We start from the raw sequence: 23,616 nt of genomic DNA on the forward strand, positions 1-23,616 counted from the left end.
TTGTTTTTTTTTTTTTTTTTTTGCGGTACGCGGGCCTCTCACTGTTGTGGCCTCTCCCGTTGCGGAGCACAGGCTCCGGACGCGCAGGCTCAGCGGCCACGGCTCACGGGCCCAGCCGCTCCGCGGCACGTGGGATCTTCCCGGACCGGGGCACGAACCCGCGTCTCCCGCAGCGGCAGGCGGACTCTCAACCACTGCGCCACCAGGGAAGCCCCTAAAGAGTCTTTTAATTGACACTAGTCACTTCTTCTTTACTCTCTTCTTTGGGCTTATAAACTAGCCATTTAGTTACCTGCTTACAGTCTGAAGCTTTCCATTTCTCACAGATTTATATGATAAATAACGAAGTTATATTACTTAGGAAACAATTTATAACTCCCATCCAATCACCCAGAAAGAGGTCCTATGTAACATTTTGCTATGTAATAACAATAGCTCTTGCCTTAAACATTCACTACTCAAGTCAAGGTTTAAAGACAAAGAAGTAAGGATATGAATTAAGGCACAAGTAACGGTAAGAGCTGACATATTTGGCTTCTAAGAATCCTTTCATTTTGAACTACTCAGTTTGTTTAATTAGAATCTTGAGGCCAACAGCGAGTTTAAGATCTAGGGTCTTGCTTCCACGACGAAGTGCATTTTATGATGGAGATGGTGCCGTATTCAGTTGGTGGTTTAATGTGTTGTGATTGTTGCTATGCTTGCAGCCTGAAGAATGACTCACTGCTACTGTATTTATTATTTATGGATTACATAGTGGGCCAGAGAGAGGGAAGAAAAGAACTTGCAAACTAAAATCAATACAAATAATAGCCTCTCACAAGATAAATCCCAGGAGCTTAAGTAACTCTCTCTTCTCTTTCCTCTGGCCATCATTTTCTCTCTCACTTTTTTTCCTTTCTCTTTTTGCTCTAAAAATTAGTATCTATGGAGGAGCATTTCACTATGTTGTTCTTTAAAATTTTTTGTAAATAATCATTAACTTTTTTTTTTGCCCTGTATTTTTCCAAATGATCCTTTCAAGTTAAAATGGAAACAGGAAGAATACCCTTTGATTAATTCTATACTCCACTATAGTTTGTAGAAAATAAATATTGGATGGTATACACCTTTTAAGACCAGAAAGGCAGTCAACTTAATAAGTCATCAAATATGCTAAGATGTATGTGTTACTCTTCCTAATAACCTTATGAGATATTTTTCTCTCTTCCTACTAATTTTGTCAGAAGTGTACATAAGGAGATAAATCTAGAGACGATATCCATATCATATATATGTGTATAGAGAGAGATATACGATTTTGTTCAGCGTCTCCACATAAAATTATAAGGGATTTTATTTTCCTGAATAGAACTGTATTGACTATGGTTTTGCGTCGATGTAAATAGTACCTCCGTAGTAAATATAGTCCTCCCTCAGTACCTGCAGGGTGTTGGTTCCAGGACCCCTCCCTCCTACCCCACGGATACCAAAATTCGAAGATGCTCATGTCCCTCATATAACATGACAATATTTCCGTATAACCTATATATATCCTCCTCTACACTTTAAATCTTCTCTATTGCATATGATATGTAATACAATGTGATTTCTACGTAAATAGTGTCCTGTTCATGGTAAATTCAAGTTTTGCATTTTGGAACTTTCTGGATTTAAAAATATATATATACATATTTTCAGTCTGCAGTTGGCTGAATTTGTGGATGCGGAACGTGAGGCTACAGAGAGCCAAATTGTTTATTATTAATCGAGTATTACAAAAGAAAATGAAATAAAGTGAGCAAAACCAAAATATGTCATCTTGAGTCAGTGCAAATAAAGTGTTTAGAAAAGCAGGTTTTTTTAACATTTTATTTCTGTTCACTAAGGTTGAGTAATAATTTAAGTAGGTAAATAGAAACAGAGTTTATGATTCTATTTAGTTACTTCTTAAGGGAAACAAGTGCTGCTAAAAATAAAACCCTCTGAGTTATAAACTTAGTTTGTTGGTAGAATTCTCCATAATAACCTACACAAATAATTATTAAGATAATTTCCTTTGACACATAAAAAAATCAGTATTGTACAGAATTATATTTTCTTATATCCATTCATAGCAAGTACTTTGGCTTGTATGTTTATACAGGTAAATTGTTTACTTAATCACGTTCATAACTGGATTATCTTCATTGTCTTTTTTTTAGTTCAGAAATGGAAATCTGATTTCATATAACCACAAAGGCTGATGATTGATGGAGGCAAGGTATAAGAGTCTTGTAGACCATAGAACATTTATTTTGATTCTGAGCAAGCTATGAAGCCATTAGATAAATCTCACTGATGAAAAAATGACAAGATTTCAGTTTTTAAAATTTTACTTTAGCTGTTCATTTGACAATGGACCAAAGAGGCTAAGAGAGAAGCTGGGAAAACAGTGAGAAATGATGGAACAAATTGGTAGCAATAGAGATAGTAAAAGGAGCTGTGTTCTTATGTATTTTTGAAGGATTTACTGCCCCCAACAGAATTTCCTGGTGGCTTGAACATTTAGTGTGGGAAAAGAGTTGATTTAAGGAAGATTGAAATGGTTGACCTGAACATTAGCAAGTTGGAGTTGTTCTTCATTCTGATACGAAAGCAAGTTTTTGGGGGAAACGTATTAGGTTTAAGGTGCCCATTAGATGCCTATTGGACATCCAAATAGCAATGTCGGTCTAACAGTTAAATGTAAGAATCCAGAGTACAGGGAAGATAGCTGGGCTAGAGGTACTGATTTCCCAAAGACACATTAAGCATTGTACTGTGTTATTGAATGTTTGGTTGAAAAGATGATACGCTTTTGAAAATTTTACTTAGCATCTTGGTTTCTTCCAAAAAGCTAAGTATATGCATATTCGAAAAGAATGAAATAAGATTTACCATCAGTATCGTCCGAATATTCCCATAGTTTACACATCTTTTAAAAAGTTAACAGTCCAGGGGCTTCCCTGGTGGCGCAGTGGTTGCGAGTCCGCCTGCCGATGCAGGGGAACCGGGTTCGTGCCCCGGTCTGGGAGGATCCCGCATGCCGCGGACCGGCTGGGCCCGTGGGCCATGGCCGCTGAGCCTGCGCCACACACACACACACACACACACACACACACACAAAAAGTTAACAGTCCTTTAAAATATGTGATGTCTGTGGACTTGCTTCACATTTTGAAGAGGCTGTGGAAACTGTCAAGTTTGGAAATCTGTTAATCATATTTTTTATTTTAATAGCACCTTAATTTTGCATGAGAAATAACCGCCTTTTACCCCAAATAACTAAAACTTAGCTTTTTTTCCACGGGCTTATGATCAAAAGTATTTATACTTTTTCTTATTAACTTATAGTTAATTATATATAGATATCATCAATATATAGGACATTGGTAATGCAGTCAATTCTTATTATTCATGGTAGTTGTGTTCTATACCTAGGGGACGTACTGGGTGGGTTCCTGTGAAACTCTGGTCACATTTCATCAGCTGATCAATACATAAATGTGTTTTATATGTGTTTCTGTTCAAAAACACTTTATTTAATACATAGTGTTGATTCATTAACACTGAACTGTTGGCCAACAGCCTTATAACTCATAACTGAAGGAAACTTACCTAAGACATGTACTCAAGTATTTTCTCTGTAAGGCACATCGCAGCTTTCTTGCACTCAGGAACACTAGACAGCATTTCAGCAGCACATTTGAAGGGCCTTTTAAAAAGCAAAATTACTAACAAAAAGTTCAAAAAGCTTTCATAGATAAACCATGAAAAGGACATGTTTGTAGTATGAGAGCTGAAACAAGAAGGCAGAGCATGGTGTTGTTTGACCTCAGCTGAGAGCATGTATGTAGAACGATTCAAATTTTTAACCACATTGTGCAGGCCTTTGAGTGACTACAAATGAGCTGCAAGTATTGATTTTGAGGTTACAGATACATTTTAATGAGTAGAAAAATTCACAAATACAGAATCTGTGAATAATGAGGATCGATGGTTCATATAGGCATATATCCTTACATTCACATCTAAATATCTATCTGTTCATCCATCTATCTGTCTATTCTTGCCTATAGACAATAAACTGTCAAATACTCAGTAGGAGAATGGGAAAACAACTAAACAAGTAAAAATACAAAACAAAATACAAGGCCAGTGTTATAATATCATTGCTGTATTTTCTCGAGGAAAGTTAGAATGAGGGATGTTGGATAGTAGGAGAGGAAAATAATGTTGGTGTATAATTACTTAGACCTGATGTGGCTTTCAAACCAATATTCTTGGTGGTTTTATATTATTTTTCTTTGTAAATATCACATGTCTGTTGCATCTGTTAATTGCATTATTTTTATTTCACTCTAAAAATGTGTTCCAACTATCATATATGCTATGTTAGAACATGCTACATTAGTTTATTTTATGTTGATCTCAGTTACCAATATTATCCAAATCTTCTTCACTCTCATATTGAACTTTAGCATTCCCAGACTATCCTAAACTATTAAATATTGTTTATCTGTATGCCAGAAAGGATAAGATCAACGTGGAATTTTCAGAATTTTATGGAATAAATGTGGGCATCTGAACAAGAAGGCATAATTCTTGACAATTTGTCTTATGTTTATAATGAAACCTGAGTGAGCAAATATGATAATCTGTAAACATTTCAAATTAAGCAATATTTGATTATTAATGCAATACATAATCAATGTGCAATGGTGATTTTTAAATTGTTTCATAATTTAAAAAAATTTCCATGTAAGCCTTTCATGCCAATTACTTTACTTACTTTTGTTCAAAATACGGCGATAAATTATGTCTAAATTGTAATCATACCAGTATGTTTGTAATAGACCAATTTATAAATAGACTTTAAGGATTGTTACGTTAATAGAAACAGCACTGTGTCCTTTCTCATTTTTTTCATCGGATATTTTCTAAAGCTGTCTTTGCCACCTAAATTTTTCTTTCCTTCTTTGGTCTACATTTATATTCCTTGACAAGAGTTTGACAAGAGACATATAAGCCTTACATTTGCATGACACTGTACCTAAAACCTAACAATTCAGACCATTTGAGATGAGGAGGGAGGGAGATTGACAATTTACACAATTAAACACCCTGAATCACAGAGTTTGTAGAATAATTTCATTTCATTTCTTTTAATGACTTTTGGAAATTCAAAGTATCTACTAGATATCACACTTAAATGAGTAGTTAATTTTATCATATGAAAACATCCAACTAACAATGCTCTTCTACTTAGGTTAGAGTTATGCTGCTTGTATATCACTTGGGTATAGTGCTTGAAATCTTTTAATTAAGTATCTCTATGCAAATTTCTTAATGTTAGTAATTAATCATTTCAAATCAATACACATTTCATACCAAACCATATTTGGTTCTTACACTTTTGGTTCAAGATTTCTTCAGCCAATACTTATATCAGTACCAAAAATTCAAAGGGAGAATCAATTATTAAGGATTTTCTAAAGTTTATTTTTTACTGATATTATTTTTCTAATTTTATACATATATTATATATATTACATATATATATATATATAAACAAATTCTATACTCCCTGTTTTCAAAATGGCATCACTTTCTTACTTGTCCTTCAATGATCATTCGGCTTCTAAATTCTTTATTCATGGCTAATTGTTTTTTCTTGATACCTATTGGCCCATTGGGCAGCTTGTGCCACATCAAAAAAAAAAGATGTCCTATGAAATGAGTTTCAGAAAAAGTATAGACTGAAGAAATATTACAGCAAAAGAATTTGTGTAAGCCTCACTGCAAGAGCAAATGTTGTGGGTTAACTCAGAGAAGGAAGTGGAAATTACTGGAGAGTGTGGAGATAAAATTATTTTGTATTGTTTTCTTCCAGTTATTAACCACTAAATTTTCTGGGAAGAAAATGTGGATTTTGTTAATATATATAATTTGATCCATACTTCTGATGTTTATCATCATTGATAAATGGCACAACTAAAACGTTAATCAATGACTTTACCTTTCTTTAAATTTTAGACACACACCATTTGAAAAAAAAACTAATTATAGAAACTCTGTTCTTGATTATATAAACCACAAGTGTTTTATTAAAACAATATCTGGATTAAGACATATAAATCATAACTCTTAATGTTTTTATCAATGGAAATCATGTATATTTTTACTGAGTCCAAATCAATAGCACAAATAAATTAATGATGAAGTAGCAAAGACCATATGGTAAATTCAATTAAATTAATTAAGAATTTAATTAGAAACAAACATGTGCCTTGCCGTCTATTAAATATTGAAGGGCATACAAAAGAAGCACAGAGCACAGAACATGTTCTCCAGATACATAAAACATCATTTTAAAAATACATGAGATACACACCCGAAATTTAAAGACTAAGATAACTTAGAACTTTGGAGTTGGAAAGGCCTGGGTATAAAACTTAGAACAACAACTTCTAATTCCGTGATTTTGGGCACTTTGCTTGAAATCTCTAATCCTCCGAGCCTCAACTGTACAATGGGAATAAAAACATACATACCAAGGGGTAACTTCAAGGATAAAATGAGATATTAATGTAAAATACTTTGCACAATATCTGGCATGTTGTAGATATTTTTTAGATATTTTTAAATGGTTAAAAATTAAAATATGACAGTTCATATCAATCTACATGGTAATTAGATACAACTGCATAATATCCTACCATATAGAGAGGCAATGGTATGGTTGTTAATAAGGAACATTACAACAATATACAGGATGATGCTATACGGATGATATAAAAATTAGCCATAATTTTTCAGACTAGGTAAGATTATAAATGATTTTTATTTTGTTTTATTTTGCCTTTATACTCCTCTGTATTTTCTGAGTAGTTTTTTATAACAATCATGTATTACCAATCAAGAAATTGAACAAGGAATGAAATATATTTTATTCGTAAGGGTTTTCTAGAGAAACAGAGCTAATAAGAATATATATATATACATACATATACATATATATAAAGAGCAATCAAGTATGGAAAATTTATAATAAAAAAATGCTATCTCCTTCACTATTCTGTACTTATAAGAAATATAGTGTATGTAGGGTATAACTTGAATTAATAGGATACAATAAGTATATACTAAGAGTTTAATAAACACTTGTTTAATTAAATAAAATTCACTCAGTTATGAGCTTTGGGCATATGAACTTACTCTGAAACTATGGATATAACAAAGAATTTGCAAAATCCTCTACACAGACTAGAAGTATTACAACACACATCCACAGCTCGTTAGTAAATATTTTTTAAGTAAATGAATAAATGAACCATAACCAACTTGGAGGGTTGTGGTGAGGATTATTAGCATCTGGCCCAGTACTTGACAGATGGTAAATGCTGACTGAATGTGGTACCCTTCCTTCTCACTACTCCCAGCTCCACCTTTCCCTCTCAATTGAAAGTCAAGAAATGAAATAACTTTTGGAAGACTGTGTGGGAAAAGTTTAATTCAGCAGGCTTGGACATTCTCAAGACAGGCCTGTCTTCAGAACATGAATTGCTGTGGTGAAAAAGAACTGTGAGTCCTTGGAATATTCTGCCTGATTGTTACCTAGTCCAAGCTCATACTGCTTGCCTCATGACAGGCCAGTAAATCAAGAGATGAGGTGTTGGGGCAAGGAATAGCCACTTTATTCACAAAGCCAGCAGGCCAAGAAGTGGCAGACTAATGTCCTAAAGAACCATCTTAGTTCAGAACAGAATTTAGGTTTCTTTTATGCCAGGAGGAGAAGGGAAGTGGCAGTCAATCATCTTCTTGTAGCATTTTCTCAGGAGACAAGAGGTCTGAGAGGTACTTGCAGGTGTTCTGAGGGTCCGAGTCACAAGTCCCCAAGTCACCCTTATCTGCAGGTGCCATCTCGTCCTGGAAAACAGCTAAGATGTTATCATGGGCCACATTCCTAGGACTTATGGTTTGGTCAATGACTATCATGCTGTGGGGACAATGTGAAGTACTTCACTGCATTCTGTGAAGTAAAGCTTAATCGGATCAGTTAATAAAATACAGAAAGCCATTTGTAGCAAGGCAAGAGAGCAAATAGTCCCTGTGACATGATGACTATTTTGTATGCCTGAGGCTGCTGGTCAAGCCTCAATATTAATCCTGTTTTACTTTTCAGCATCGTTACTACTCCCTCTTTGAAACATTCTGTACATGTCTTCTAGGGCTGCTATAACAAAATATTGCAGACTGGATAGCTTAAATAACAGCAATTGATTTTATCATGATTCTAGAGGTTAGAAATTGAAGACCAAGGCGCCACAGAGTTGCTTTCTGGTGAGGTTCTCTTCCTGACTTCTTATGTCTTCACATAGCCTTTCCTCTGCAAACGTGGAGAGAGAGAGGGAGATTGATCTGTGGTCTGGGGTCTCTTCTTTTTCTTGTAAGGACATCATTCCTACAAATTTGGGCTCCATGATTACAGCTGCATTTAGCCTTAATTATCACCTTAAGGATCCTATCTCCAAATATAGTCACACTGGGGAAAAGAGCTTCAATATATGAATTTGAGGGGACATGATTTTGTCAATGACATCTTTGTTTCTTTACGCTTCTATAAGATACAGTCTTCTTTGATTTCTCTTGTCCTTCCATCCAACTGTAGGGCTGGCTTCTTAGGTGAGCAAACTGGGCAGTTGCACAGAATTTCCTACTTAACAGAGTTCAATATTTGATTAAATTTTCTGTTGCTGCCATCCTGAAGTTATCAGTAATTTTTTATTAATGCATTTTATTTTGTACAGCAGTTTTAGGTTTATAGCAAAATTGAGCAGAAGCTACAGAGATTTCCCATACACAACCTCATCCACTATCAGTATCCTGCACTAGAGGGTAAATTTATTATAATCAATTAATCTACATTGACACATAATTATCACTTAGAGTCCATAGTTTATGTAAAGGCTTACTCTTGCACATTTTATGGATTTTGACAAATTTGTTTCATGATATGTATTCACCATTTTAGTATTGCACATAATAATTTACCTGCCCTAAAAATTCTCTCTGCTTTCTGCCTATTCATTCCTCCTCACTTGCTAACCCATAACAATCGCTGATCTTTCTATTGTCTTCAGTTTTGCTTTTTCCAGAATGTCATATGGTTGGAATCATACAGTATGAAGTTTCCTAAGATTGGTTTATTTCACCTAATAATATTTCTTCCATATTTTTTCATGGCTTGATAGTTCATTTCTTTTTACACTGAATAATATTTCGTTATCTGGATGACACACAATCTATTTAACAATTCACTTAGTAAAGGACATCTTGGTTGCTTCCAAGTTTTGGCAATTATGAGTAAATCTTCTGTAAGTGTCCATGTGTAGGTTTTCCTGTGGACATAACATTTTTGGTAATATACCAAGGAGTACAATTCTGGTTTATATGGTAAGAGTATATTTAGCTTTATAGGAAACTGCCAAGCTGTCTTTCAAAATGGCCGCACCATTTCGCGTTCCCATCAGCAGTGAATGAAAGTTACTGTTGCTCCGTATCCTTGCCAGCTTTTAGTGCTTCTGACTGGTGATGTTTTCTCATTCTCTTAAGGTTGTCTTTCACGGGATAGAAGTTTTTAATTTTAATGAATTCCAGCTTATTGATTCTTTTTTTGAATGGATTGTGCCTTTGATGTTGTATCAAAAAGTCATTGCCATACCTAAGGTCATCTAGGATTTTTCCTACGTTGTCTTCTAGGAGTTTTACACATACAAATGAGTATATATTTTTGTGTGTCTATTTCTAGGCTCTCTACTCTGTTCCACTGACCTACTTCTATTCTTTCACTGACACCACGCTCTCTTGATTACTGTAGCTTGACATAGGTCTTGAAGTTGAGTCGTGTCAGTCTTCCAACTTTATTTATACAATATGAAGGAGAAGAATAAAGTTGGAAGACTGACACGACTCAACTTCAGGAATAGAAGTAGGTCATATATGATGGTTCTTTTGCCTCTCCATATAAACTTTAAAATCCATTTGTAGATATCCACAAATAACTTGGTGTGATTTTGATTGGGACTGGTTGAATCTATAGATCAAGTTGGGAAGAACTGACATCTTGACAATATTGAGATTTCCTACCAATGAATATGTAATATCTCTCCATTTAGTTAGTTCTTCTTTGATATCTATCCTCAGAGTTCTGTAGTTTTCCTCATATAGATCTTGTCCATATTTTGTCAGATTTATAACTAAGAATTTTTTATGAGGATGTTAATGTAAATTGTGTTTTTAAAAATTTTCAAATTTTGACCTTCCCTGGTGGCACAGTGGTTAAGAATCTGCCTGCCAATGCAGGGGACACGGGTTCAAGCCCTGGTCCAGGAAGATCCCACATGCCGCGGAGCAACTGAGCTTGTGTGCCGCAACTACTGAGCCTGCGCTCTAGAGCCGGCGAGCCACAACTACTGAGCCCACGTGCCACAACTACTGAAGCCCGCCCTCTCTAGGGCCTGTGTTCTGCAAGAAGAGAAGGCACCACAATGAGAAGACCACGCACTGCAACGAAGAGTAGCCCCCACTTGCTGCAACTAGAGAAAGCCCACGTGCAACAACGAAGACCCAACGCAGCCAAAAACACATAAATTTTAAAAACAATTTTCAAATTTCACTTGTTCACTGATAATATATAGGAAAGCAATTGACGTTTATTTATTATTGCTTGACTTAATGTATATTATATTGACTTTTGTGTATTTACTTGTATCCTGATATAATCACTTATTAGCTCCAGAATTTTTTTGTTGATTCTTTGAGATTTTCTCCATAATCATGTCATCTGTAAACAAAGACAGTTTTATTTCTTTCTCCCCAATATATATTCCTTTTATTTCCTTTTCTTATTAGCAAGGATTTTCAGTATGATGTTAGAAAGCAGTGATGAAAGGGGACATCCTTGCTTTGTTCCTGATCTTAGAGAGAAAGCTTTGGGTTTCTCACCATTAAGTATGACGCTAGCTGTAGGAGTTTTATAGATATTCTTTTTGAAGTTGAGGAAATTCCCATCTATTCACAGTTTACTGAGATTTTTTTTTTAATCATGAATGGGTGTTGGATTTTGTTAAATGCTTTTTCTGTATCTATAGATAAGATTGTGTGATTTTTCTTCTTTAGTCATTTGATGGGATAGATTACAATAATTAATTTTAAAATGTTGATCCAGCTGTGCAGGGTTGATATAAATCCCTCTTGGTCATGATGTGTTATTCTTTTTATACATTATTGGATTTAATTTGCTAATATTTTGCTGAGAATTTTTACATATATGTTTATGAGTGATAATGGTTTGTGTTTTTCTTTTCTTGTATTTCTTTGTCTGGTTTTAATATTAGGGTAACAGTAGCCTCGTAGAATAAGTTAGAAAGTATAATTTTTGATCAAGAAGCCCACATTTTTATTTAACCTGGGCCCTGCAAATTGTGTATACCAGATTATTTCTCTCTCTCCCCCTCTCTCTCTCTCTCTCCATCTTTCATGCTCACTCTCCTATATCTCCCTAGATAACCTCATTCATGATGACTGTTTAACTGTCTATCCCCTGCTGACTCTTCCCAGATATATTATACCCAACTTCCTACTTTATGTCTGCACTCTCATATCAAATAAAAATCTGAGATATTGTGACAAAAACAAATGCATTGATTATTTTCCTTGAAAACTTTCCATGATCATCATCATAAGATCACCATGCACCAATCACACATATCAAAAAAAAAGAAAATTGAGAATTATTTTTTTAAATCCTTTTCTTCCCTTCAGGCTCCACATCCAATTCAACAGAATGTCCTGAGCTCTACCTTGAAAACTGATCCCAAACCAAACCACGTCTCACCATTTCTACTACTATTATTCCAGTAGAAATTGGTACCAGCTCTCGGACCACATATAATAGAAATTAATTTACGTGAAATGTCCACCAAAAAGCAAATTTATTGAGACAGAAAACAGAGTAATGGTTGCCTGAGGCTGAGGATGGGAATAGAGTTTAATTGAAAGTGGCGTGAGGGATCTTTGGTGGAGGGAGGAGCGAACAGTGTGTTCTAAAACTGATTCATGATGATAGTTAAACCACTGGATAAAGTTACTAAAAATCAATTAATTGTACACTTGAGATGGATGAATTTTATTATATGTAAAGTATACCTCCATAAGCTATTGAAAGAAACACAAAAACCACTAACCTGCTCCTCTTTTTCTAAACTTCTACTACTGAATGTATTCTCTACTCAGCAGACAGAGTAGAAATCAGATCAGACAGTCCCTCTCAGTTTTCCAATGACTTCTTATCACCTTGCCTGGATTACTGATTTCATATTCTACTATATTTTCAGCATACACCAGCTGCCTTTGATTCATTTTTATTTCTCAAACTTGCCAAGCTTATTCCTGAATTGGGCTCTCATATTTGCTATTTTCTTGGCTCCTTTGTTAGTGCCTTCTCATTATTCATGTCCAATATTAAAGCTCAGAAGAGCTTCTCAGATTACCTAGCCAATATAGAACCCTTCCCAGACACCAAATACCCTCTTTCACTTTATCTTAGCTAATTTTCTCCATACCATCCATTAGACTCTGAAATTCTTATTTTTGTGTTTATGTATTTAGATTTGCTTTATCCATAAGAATACAAGTGCCTTGAAGGCAGGAATTCTTCTTATTTTGTTAACCACTAAATTACTAATGCTCACAATAGCATCTGGTATATGTTAGGGGCTTAGTAAATACTTTTGATTGACATCAGAAATGATACAAAGAGTGAATTAAAAATACACTTTTGATTATATAAGAAAAAATGTTGAAAAGAAACCTAAGAAACACAGCTGCATATCTATTCCTAAATATTATGCAATACTCTATACAGTCCATAATATAAATGATTCTTTGAAACATTATCCATGCCAGATTTTTATCCACATTCTTCATCATTATAATCTTAATAAAATGACTTAACAAGCACAGCGTATTCCATCTTCAAACTGCTTTATAAATGATAACTGACATTAATTAATTAGTCATTGTTAACTGATTTTTTGAATTAATCTCATGTCTAAAATTTCATTTTTATTGAAGATAATTAAGAAAGTGTCCAAACAGGATCTGAAACCATATCTAATCATATCTCCTGAGCATATATTGTGTCTCAGTAAGAAATGGGAAATTTTTTTCTGGTACATTTCTAAATTAGTACATTTAAAATGACCTTCATCTACCACCTAATTTATTCACAGTCTCTCACTTTTCTTTCCATATCTCAAAAATCTTATAAATGTTCTATGATAATGCATTTTCTTATAATCCAAAAAAGCTCACAGGTGATCAGAATTAATTCACTATATCTCTTCCTTCCTGTCTTTCAATATATCTTGAGTTTTTATTTTTTTAATAATGTTTACATAGCATTTCTGTGTTTTATCACAGTATACTTTATTCTGAGATTTGGGATATTTAAAATTAATTTAAAATCCATCTCAATTTTACTCTATTTTAAGTTTTATGTATTATGCTACATGGAGAAATTCTAGCCTCAGCAACAAAATATCAACAAAGTGATGAAAGAATAGGACTCATATTTTCAGTGTTATTTACATGAGATTTAATGTTTCCACATTCTTCATTAAGAGAGATAAAAGAAGGCCTTTTAAACACTGTAAAACCCAGTCTAAATATATGTTTTATATCATTAAGAAATATGAATTATAGAAAAATAATGGCACTCACTGAAGTGCAATTTTAAAATTCTCAGTATTTGTGTTTACTATCTTATCTCTATCAGTAACAGCAAAACTGAATCAAATTTGAACTATTCTATGGAAATCTCTAGTCAATATACCAAAAAATAACAAAATATCAAAAATGACTCAGCTTATCCAATAAAAAAGTACAAAGCAGTATTTTCTTAGTTTTATTTCTTTAAAAGTTTAGTTTTCAATTTGTAGACAACTATATTGACAGTGCACCCTTAATCTAATTTAATGTAGGCATTTGCCCCTTATATTCTGCTTTTATGATCTTATTCACCCAAATTCCAGAAAAACAAAAATTAAAAACAAAAAAGTTACAAGGTTTCATATGAGTTTGTTAAACATTATTTCTTGTTGAATGTAGTTTCGCTTAATACAATTATGTGATACCTGCTCAAAACAACTGAAACCAACTTAGATAAATGATTGAATATACATTTATCTTTACTTTGTTATAACAGGAAAAATTCCTATAAAAATGTTATTGCTTTTTCTCTGAATATAGCACAAAATGATTATGAATGATATGTATTTGTGTCCTTTTCCTATTTGGCCTCCATTCAAATTAGGGATGCTATGTTTATAAGGTTAACTGCAAAATATGGGTTTGACTATATGGTAGTTTGTTTTAGTTGCAAAGTAAATTTATACATTAAGAGAGTAACTTATGTGGTAACTCATTAATTTTACTATAACAGCAATAACAAGTATGTATATATACACCCATATATATATATACACACACACAAACATACATACACATGTTTATTTCCTAGGGCTGCCAGAACAAAGTACCACAAACTGGAGCATTTGAAATAACAAAAATTTGTTTTTTTACAATTCCAAAATCAAGGTAGAGGCAGGGTTGGTTCCACCAGGAGGTTCTGAGGGAGGATCTATTCCATCCCTCTCTCCTAGCTTCTGTGGTTGCCAGCAATTCTTTTTTTTTTTTTTTTTTTTTTTGTGGTACGCGGGCCTCTCACTGTTGTGGCCTCTCCCGTTGCGGAGCATAGGCTCCAGACGCACAGGCCCAGCAACCATGGCTCACGGGCCCAGCCGCTCCGTGGCATGTGGGATCCTCCCGGACCGGGGCACAAACCCGTGTCCCCTGCATCAGCAGGCGGACTCTCAACCACTTGCGCCACCAGGGAAGCCCGCCAGCAATTCTTGATATTCCTTGGCTTATAGATGCATCAATCCAAACACTGACTCCATCATTATGTCTCATTCTCCCTGTGTGTTTCCATGTCCCAATTTTCCTGCTTCTTGTAAGGACATCTGTCATATTTGTTTAGAGCCCAGCCTAACCCAGTTTGACTTGATTACATCTGCAAAACCCTATTTCCAAATAAGGTTACATACCGAGGTTCTGACTGGACATGAATTTGGGGACGGGCAGTATTCAACCAGCATAGTCCACCCTCTGCCCCTGCAAATTTCACATCCTTCCCATGTGCAAAATACATTTGCCCAATCTCAACAGCCCCAAAAGTCTTAACGCATTCTGGCATTGACTCTAAATCCAAAATCTCACCTAAATATCATCAACTCTAAAATATTTCAAATCTTCATCTAAATCAATTACAGGTAAGATTAGGCATAGCGCCCATCCTAAGACAAAATTTCTCTTTGTCCACTGATCTATAAAAATAGAAACCAAGTTACCTGCTTCCAAAACACAATGATTTGGCAGGCATAGAAAACATTCTCCCATTACAAAAGGGAGAAAATGAAAAAATATATATAGTGCTTACTAGTCTAAAGCAAGTTTGTAACCCAGCAGAGCAAATTCCATTAGCTCTCTAGGCCCAAGAGTAATCTCATGTGGCTGCATGCTCTATCCTTTGGGCTATCTGGGACAGCCCGCCCCTCTTGACCCTCCAGGGCAACAGATCTGTCCTTTCTGACCTCAGCATCCTTGTCTCTGTTCTCAGATTCATTCTTCTTTCATTCTGTTCCATCCTATTGGTCCTCCATGGCTGCAAAGGGGACCCACTCCATTAGATATGAGGTGCCTTCAGAGATCTCTCCTGGAAAATTCCATGTTTATGCCTGACCTGCTGAAATGATTATTGGATCTGTAAGTCACATGACTAATCTCTTTAACAAAGTTTATCTACCTATACCCTTTGCCCTTTTTCTAAGGCACACTATCTCGATAGGCTGAGAATTTTCCAAAGTGTCAAGTACTGATTCCTTTGTGCTTAGCAGTTCTTTCTTCAATTTCTCTCTTTCCTCTTGCATTTTCTTTCTTTTTTTTTTTTTTTTTTTTCAGAGAGAGCAGCAACTAGGGTGCATTTATTTCCTCCTGGGCCTGGCAGGCTGGGAGCAGAATACAGACAAAGGCACTGGGGCATGTGGCCTGTTATGGCCTGGAGTTCAGCTGCCTGGGTGGTAACTGAATGGGTGTGCCAGGGTGTGTAGGGACTGGAGTGATCCTCCCAGAACTGAGAGAAGGGCCCTTGGGGTGTGCAGGCAACACAAACGTTGGGCTTGGCACAGATGCAAGAGAAGGGTTATGGAGTAGATGTGAGATGGGTGTGCTGGGGCAGGGTGTGTTGAAGCATGTTGGGCTGTTGACTGAGAATCGGGTGCCAAGGGCTGGGAGAACAGAAAGGCCTGTGGGTCAGCAGGAGCCATGAAGCTGTGACTGCAGACAGGATCAACCCTGGGAGAGACCGAAGAGTCCAAGGTGACTCCTACAGCGAGGCGATGAGGGGGCAGGTCTGGGACTCCCGTTCAGGAATACATGGTCAGCTGTAGCCACTCCTGGATGTTCACCTGGATTTGTCCAGTGCCGTCTTTGTCAAGAGATTTGAAGGCACGGAACACGGCATCCAGTCTGACCAGGCAGCTGATGAAGTCGTCAAAATCCATGTTCCCTCCCTCATCTGCGTAGCGTCGGATGATCGTGTTGTAGAGATGCTCATTCAGGCGGAATCCTGCTGCCAATGGTCCCTGAACGGTCAATGTCAAACTGTTTGTATATGGCCTGCCACTTGGTGATGTTGTTCCACCAGTACGTGAATTCCTCGAAGCCCAGCTTGCCGGTCGTGTCACTATCCATAGCAGCCACCATGCTGCGACATGTGTCAATTTCAAAACCATCAGTCTTCAGATCAGGATGTCGGGTCACGACTTTGTTGAGAATGTTCATGAGTTCTGTGGCACTGACCTCCATGTCCTCGCCAGCCAGCTGGGCAAAGAGCCTCCGGAACTGCCGGACCTCCTCACGCTCACTGGCCTCGATGTTGGAGTAATGGGCGCGAGGGGGCGGAGCTCTGGGTTGTACTGCGCAGCCGCTAATGACCCCGCCCAGGATGCGCATGGCAGTTCCCCCACCGCCACCGCCGCCGCCGCCTCAGCCTCCTCCTCCTACACGCCGCGGCCTCCGGCCCCGAGGCCTCGGAGCACATTCCCCAGGCCCCCGCCCAGGCCCCCGCCCAGGCCCCCGCCCAGGCCCCCGCCCAGGCCCCCGCCGCCTCCTCCACCCTTCAAGAACGAGTTAACCAGGAACATGGCTGTGACTCAAGATTCCGCCTCGCTCGCGCGTCGGCCGGTCCGCCAGTCTGCGCTCCCCTCCTCTTGCATTTTCTATAAGCAACAACAACAACAACAAATATCAGGCTTCGTGTCTGTTCCTTGTTTGGAAAACTTCTCAGGTAAATATCCAAGCTTATTACTCATAAATGCTACTTTCCAACCAACAGAAGTAAATCAGCCACATTCTTTGCCACATTATAACGAGCATCGTCTTCCTCCAGTATCCAAGAATGTGTTCCTCATTTCTGTCTGAGACCTTACCGGAAGTACTTTAACATTCATAGTCTGGCAGCGTTCTGTTCATGATGATACATGTTTTCCTAAGACAATAGACGTTTTCTCCATGGCTCCTCTGGCTTCTTTCTGAGACCTCACTAGAATTGTCATTAACATCCATTAACACCAACAATCTCTCCAAGGCAATCTATGTTTTTCTAGCATGAGCATCAGAATTTTTCCAGCCTCTACCTATTACCCAATTGCAAAGCCACTTGCACATTTTTCTGTGTTTGTTACAGTAGCACCCTACCGCCCAGTGCTAAAATCTGTATTAGTTTCCAAGGGCTGTCATAACAAAGTACCACAAAGCAGGGGGGTTAAAACAACAGAAACTTATTCTTTCACAGTTCGGAGGCAAAATCAAGGGTTGATTCCATCAGAAGACTCTAAGAGAGAATCTATTTCATGCCTCTCCTAGCTTCTGGAAGTTTCTAGCAATCCTGGCATTTCTAAGCTTGTAGATGCATCACTCCAATCTCTGCCTCTGTCCTCACGTGATGTTTGCTGTGTGTGCCTGTATGTCCAGATTTCCTCGTTCTTATAAGGGAAGTCACTTCTCACAATTTGAGGAGGGCAGTATTCAACCCAGTACATTCTGTTTTAAGGAAATAGGTAAACCCAATAATATGACATATTAACAGAATAATTTGAGGTTTAATTATTATGCCAACCCAATATTTGGAATCGTGTAAACGTAATTCCTTGAATTTGAAGATAACTGGGAAAGATGATATGCAATAATTTGGTGCCTCCACTTTTTATAAAACAAACAAGATCATTATCATAACGTGAATGCCTGACTCTTTTACTATCAGAAATTACTACTGGTTACTAGAGATCAAACAGTAAAAATTAATTAAACATTAAAATTCAATTGAAGAAATTAACTTGAACAGTAACATACATTTGAATATTACAAGTGTTATCCTATTTACTTCTGATTACCCTCCTTAACTCACATAAACTATAATTTAGTCCATTTTAACAAATAAAGAAATGGACACTAAGATAGGTTCAGCTGGATTCACATGGGAACAAGGAGACAGGTCTAAGACGTAATGACATGTCCCAGCATGCTAAGCATGTTTGTTTGCTACACTGATCTTCAATATTTCTTTGCTCTTTGCTGTTTCTTTTCGTTGTGGAATCTTTCTTCTAACCTTAGACATATTTTATCATCGTAAACGTCTGTATTCTTTTCTAACTTGAAGACTGTCTTGCATAAGGTATACTGGAGAAAGACAACATGACGTTATTGATAACATTGGCGAAATATTAATGAAGGTCATATACTATATATATGCTGATATAGACATTTAGATCTCTGGAGGCTTACAATTATGATTTTATCAGGAAATTATTTAAAAGTCAGTTGGTCTCATATTCACTGTATATTAATAAAGGAACCAGGCTTTGGGCAAAGAAGAATGCTCGTCAAAATTGAAAGTAACATTCATGTCATTATTCGTGTTTTCCTTGGGGCCGTGGTGCTACTTACTGCAGTGTCTTCTATCAGTTCTTCATTGTGTTCTTGGAAAATGAGATTAAATGGGGGGGGCGGGCCCATGGCGGGGACTCTGTAGGAGGATAAAAATAGAATTTGTGGATCTATCTAATAGTCAGAAATTTTCTGTAGTAGCTTCAAATGACTTATGACCATGATTATTACATAAATTTTCATGACACCCATAGGCGATAGTTCGAAATATCATTTTTGTTATTTTTAGAGAGAGAAGCCTAAGATTAACAGATTAAATAACTTGTGCACATGGCAAACAAGTCCTGATCTGGGAGCAGTGTTCGGAGAACAGGATTTAAGTCTACTCTGCTGTAATGGTACAGGAAATCTTTCACCAAAGGCAGCGTTCCATCTGCAGATGGGCCTCTCCAAGTCCCAAAGTCTTCCGTTGCAAGGCAGTTAGGTGGTAACACGCTGAACTTAGTCTGAACATCTGAATTAAAATCCAGTCTCTACCCAGGTGACTTCTGATCCAGTGTAGGACTTGATGCAAGCTGCTTAACTTCTCTGAATCTCAATTTCTACCTAACAATTCCGCTTCACTGTGTTCTGGCGTTTGAATAAGAGCGTATACACGCGGAAATGCTAAGCCTAATAGTTTGGCACATGACAGGCACTCCTGGAAGCATCCAATTCAGTTCATTATATCCACACATGCCTCCAGGAAACAAGATTGCAAGTCGCAGTTAGAAGTCTGTTCTTAACTTTAATGACCCTCAGGTTAAGTCTCCGAAAACCATTTATTTAACAAGTCTGTTGTTTTCAGCCTGGCGTGCTTGAAGTACATTTAAAAGCACCTGTTTGGTTCCTGCTGAAAGTCAGGACTAAAGAATGACCAACCCAGTAAGCCGGCCAGAGTCACGAAATGCTACTAGTGCCTCCTTCAAACTGGGATTTACATTTGCTCCACGAAGTGGACAGACCAGGCTGTAAGACTCAAATAGAATAATAGTCAACAATGGTGTTCAGGGGAAAAGAAAAGCATAAAATAAATACCAGAGCACTTCTGTCAGAGAAGTTAGACAGATCTAGAAATTATAGCTAGAGAGCTTTTATTCGTGTATTCAAATAAATATTGAAAGCGTGATTATTAACACTTTGTGAAATTTCTTCGTATAAAATTAACATAATTAATACTCCTAAACGTTTCATTGTAGAAACCAGGTTCCATCTTAGTAATCTTAAGACTTAACCGTAGTTTTAAGATAATAAAGGTTGGGGGAAAATATTTTCTGTATATTTTATCTATTAAGCACATTTTATCTACTCCTTCTGTAAAGTTTGCTCTTGATTCAAAATTGTAACAAAGAGAAACATTAATCCCTCTCCCACAAATATCATGTTTAATTTTATATGATGGATTTTACAGCAATAAAAGCATATTCTTCTAGCATTTTAGAATATTTGAAACTTCTTTTAAATATGTTTTCCTACTTTTAAAAAAACCCTATCAAATCCTCATCTGCATATCTTTCAGGTAAAATTTCATTCTTTTTATGTAAAGAAAAAAAGACTATAACATATAAGTGCCTCTACTCTGTAATGTTATTTTAGATTAAATATAATAACAAACAGAAAACACCAAGAAAAACCCTTTGTAGCCAAATCCAACAGGAAACATTTTCAGGCAGGGTAGATAGGGAATGTGCTCTACAAACTGTAGTGAGTTAAAACGTTTTAGTTAAAAGCAGAGCATTTAACTCTGTGCATTTAACTCTGTGCATTTATTCACAGAGCACTCATCAAGGGATGTTTCCGGGCTCTTGTCATGCTTCACCTGATCTGCTAGGGATGTTTCTTTCTCACCTCAGAGCTTATTTGCAATCTAAGTGCAACATGTATTGATTTAAAAACAATTTCAGAGCTGCATTTCCGCCCCCCCCCCAAGAAAGTTTAGTGTATAATTAACCCCTTGTTTCTGGGAATTAGTGTCTTCATATTAAAAGAAGAAATGTAATTAGCACTACCAATTGAAACTGCTATTATTAAAGGTTCATTCCATTCCCAATGTATTCATAGAGAAAATACATTAAATTTGTCTTAAAAAATAAGTACTTGTCCATCATACTAAAAGCAAAGTTGTATTTGAATGGCAATGTTAAATTATTTCCAGAGACAAAGTATCAAAAGTTACATCCATGTGTTCTATTTAGTAGAACTTGTAAATTGCGTACTTTGCTTGTATTATTGAATTATTTACATGGGTGCAGATGATTATAAATTTCTGGAGGGCATAACATTGGTGATGACTAGGGTAGACGTAATGAATATAAGACTAAATTCTATGTCAGACCTATTATATACATAGCATAGTATTATTCTGACAGAAACTGAATGTTAATATGAAAACAAATGGTTGTCACATAGAGTGGCGATATAATGAATCCTTCTTGTAAACGTTTATGTACCAATTTATATTTTAAGTGTTTAGCACATTTTAAAATAATAAACACCATAGGTTTATGAGCTGCTATGTAAATATGGTAAAACCTCAGCTTAAGGAGATCAGCTTTCTAGAACATCTCAGCAATCATAAATATACACTGCCATTAACACACACACACACACACACACACACACACACACACACACACAGGTCTCACCTTAAACACCCATAGTGGCTTTAGTGTCTATGAATCAGCTCAAGAATATAGAGTATAAGACAAAAGAGAGAGGGCAGAAGGGAGGGGGGAAGAATTTAATCCAAATTTTAAAGACTCTACACCTAACACACTGTGGTTTGTTGTATCTCTGAGACGAAAAAGAAGTCTATTACAGGTCTATGAAGTTTTTAAAAAAGAGAATTTTCACACAAATGCTAATAGAATGATAGATGACAAAAAAGCAAGAAAGGAAAACAGAGATTCTGCTGGTAGTTTGGACTAGTATAATTAAAAGCTGTAACAACTATGGCAACAGCAGACACTGATGGCAGAAGTCATCCAACAACAAAGAGTAAGAGAGATGAATCAACGTCTCCTTGTGTGTTCTACTGCCCTAGGCGCTTAAGGTGATGCAGGTCTGTGGATGTGCACTGGGGGTGTGTCCCTCGAGGGTGGAGAGAACCAGACCCACTGAACTGAGACTCTTCAAAACAAGGCGGAACAAGGTGAGTTTGACTGTTCCTGAATGTGCTGGTTCCGCAGGAATCCGGAAAACAAAATAGCCGATGAATGGGAATTTTATCATCCTCAGGCATCCACATGTGTCCTGTATTTACCCATTACTTCAAAGTATACACCAATTCAAGGACAGACAAAGTCGTTTTTGTTTGACTAACCGGCTTATACTTGGTTCGTTTCAGAACCACAGGCGTGCCTAAGTGTGGAAAAGGTTTCCTTCGTTACAGGACTGTGGAATTTACCCTGAAGAGGCAGGGTTATTTTGGGGGAACATATTTGCTGTCCTCTTGCACTCTAGTTACTTCTGTCCTTTCATGGGCTGAACTTGTGAATTAGGTTTTCATTTGGAAGTTCAAATAGTACTTCAGAAAATGCTTTTGGGTAAAACTAATCCATTGTTCATAACTTCCAATCATTAATTCATCTTAAAGAAAAGGTTTTGAATTTAGCTTCTGATGGCCTTCTGTTCAAAGTAAAGTATAAATATGTTGGTTGTATATTTATTCTAAAATGTCTTCTATGGGAGCTGTCATTCCTATTGGTGGATTGCCACTCTCTGAGGCCAGCATGCGGGTGATTAGTGGAGCCTCCAGCTGACCTTCCCTCCCCGCCGCCGAGGAGTCTGGGAGTTCGTCACTCCCTTCCTTCCTCATTTCAGTGACACTTTGAACCTACCTCTGATGACGAAAAAGCTTTTCATGTCGTTTCATGATGACTATTTGTTTCTCAGACAGCATCGCTAAAGAGGGAACTACTTTAGGCAAACAGCATTTTTCATCTTTAAATTCCCTATAACAAGCATGAAACTTGACATAGCTTTCTGGATTTCAGTGTTTTTGTTTTTCCTTCAAGTGGGAACAAGTAGGACCTTCTTTTTTTTTTTTTTTTTTTTTTTTTTGTGGTGCCGCTCCGCGGCATGTGGGATCCTCCCAGACCGGGGCGCGAACCCGGTTCCCCTGCATCGGCAGGCGGACGCGCAACCACTGCGCCACCAGGGAAGCCCAGGACCTTCATTTTTTAAAATCAGTTTTGTTGTGTATTCAATAAAAAAATAGATCAGTGTTCAGAACCTCAGAAGTGAATTTGTTAAACATGTTGAGACTTCAAATCTGTTTAAATTTTAAATAGAAATTGATATCTTGTTTTCTTAAATATTAATGAGTTTTTTAAACTCTTTACAAATCCTTACATCATCTTAAATTCTGAAGTTTGAAAAACTTGTTGTTAAACACGAAATGTTTAAAGACATTAAACTTTTTACCTTTTGCAATTTAGTAAACTATTTAATCTTTCAATTTCCCCTTCTACTAACTCTTTTGTTAGGTATTAGGACAGAAAAATCTTG

The 23,616-nt window shown here is 36.7% G+C and overlaps 1 pseudogene; it reads right to left on the reverse strand.

Annotated features, from left to right (window-relative positions):
• Positions 1–14,764: 14,764 nt before the first annotated feature.
• On the reverse strand, positions 14,765–17,327 carry LOC129391640 (calpain small subunit 1-like; annotated as a pseudogene).
• Positions 17,328–23,616: the final 6,289 nt, after the last annotated feature.

This window comes from Physeter macrocephalus, chromosome 20, assembly GCF_002837175.3.
Source record: "Physeter macrocephalus isolate SW-GA chromosome 20, ASM283717v5, whole genome shotgun sequence".
NCBI classification, from domain to species: Eukaryota; Metazoa; Chordata; class Mammalia; order Artiodactyla; family Physeteridae; genus Physeter; species Physeter macrocephalus.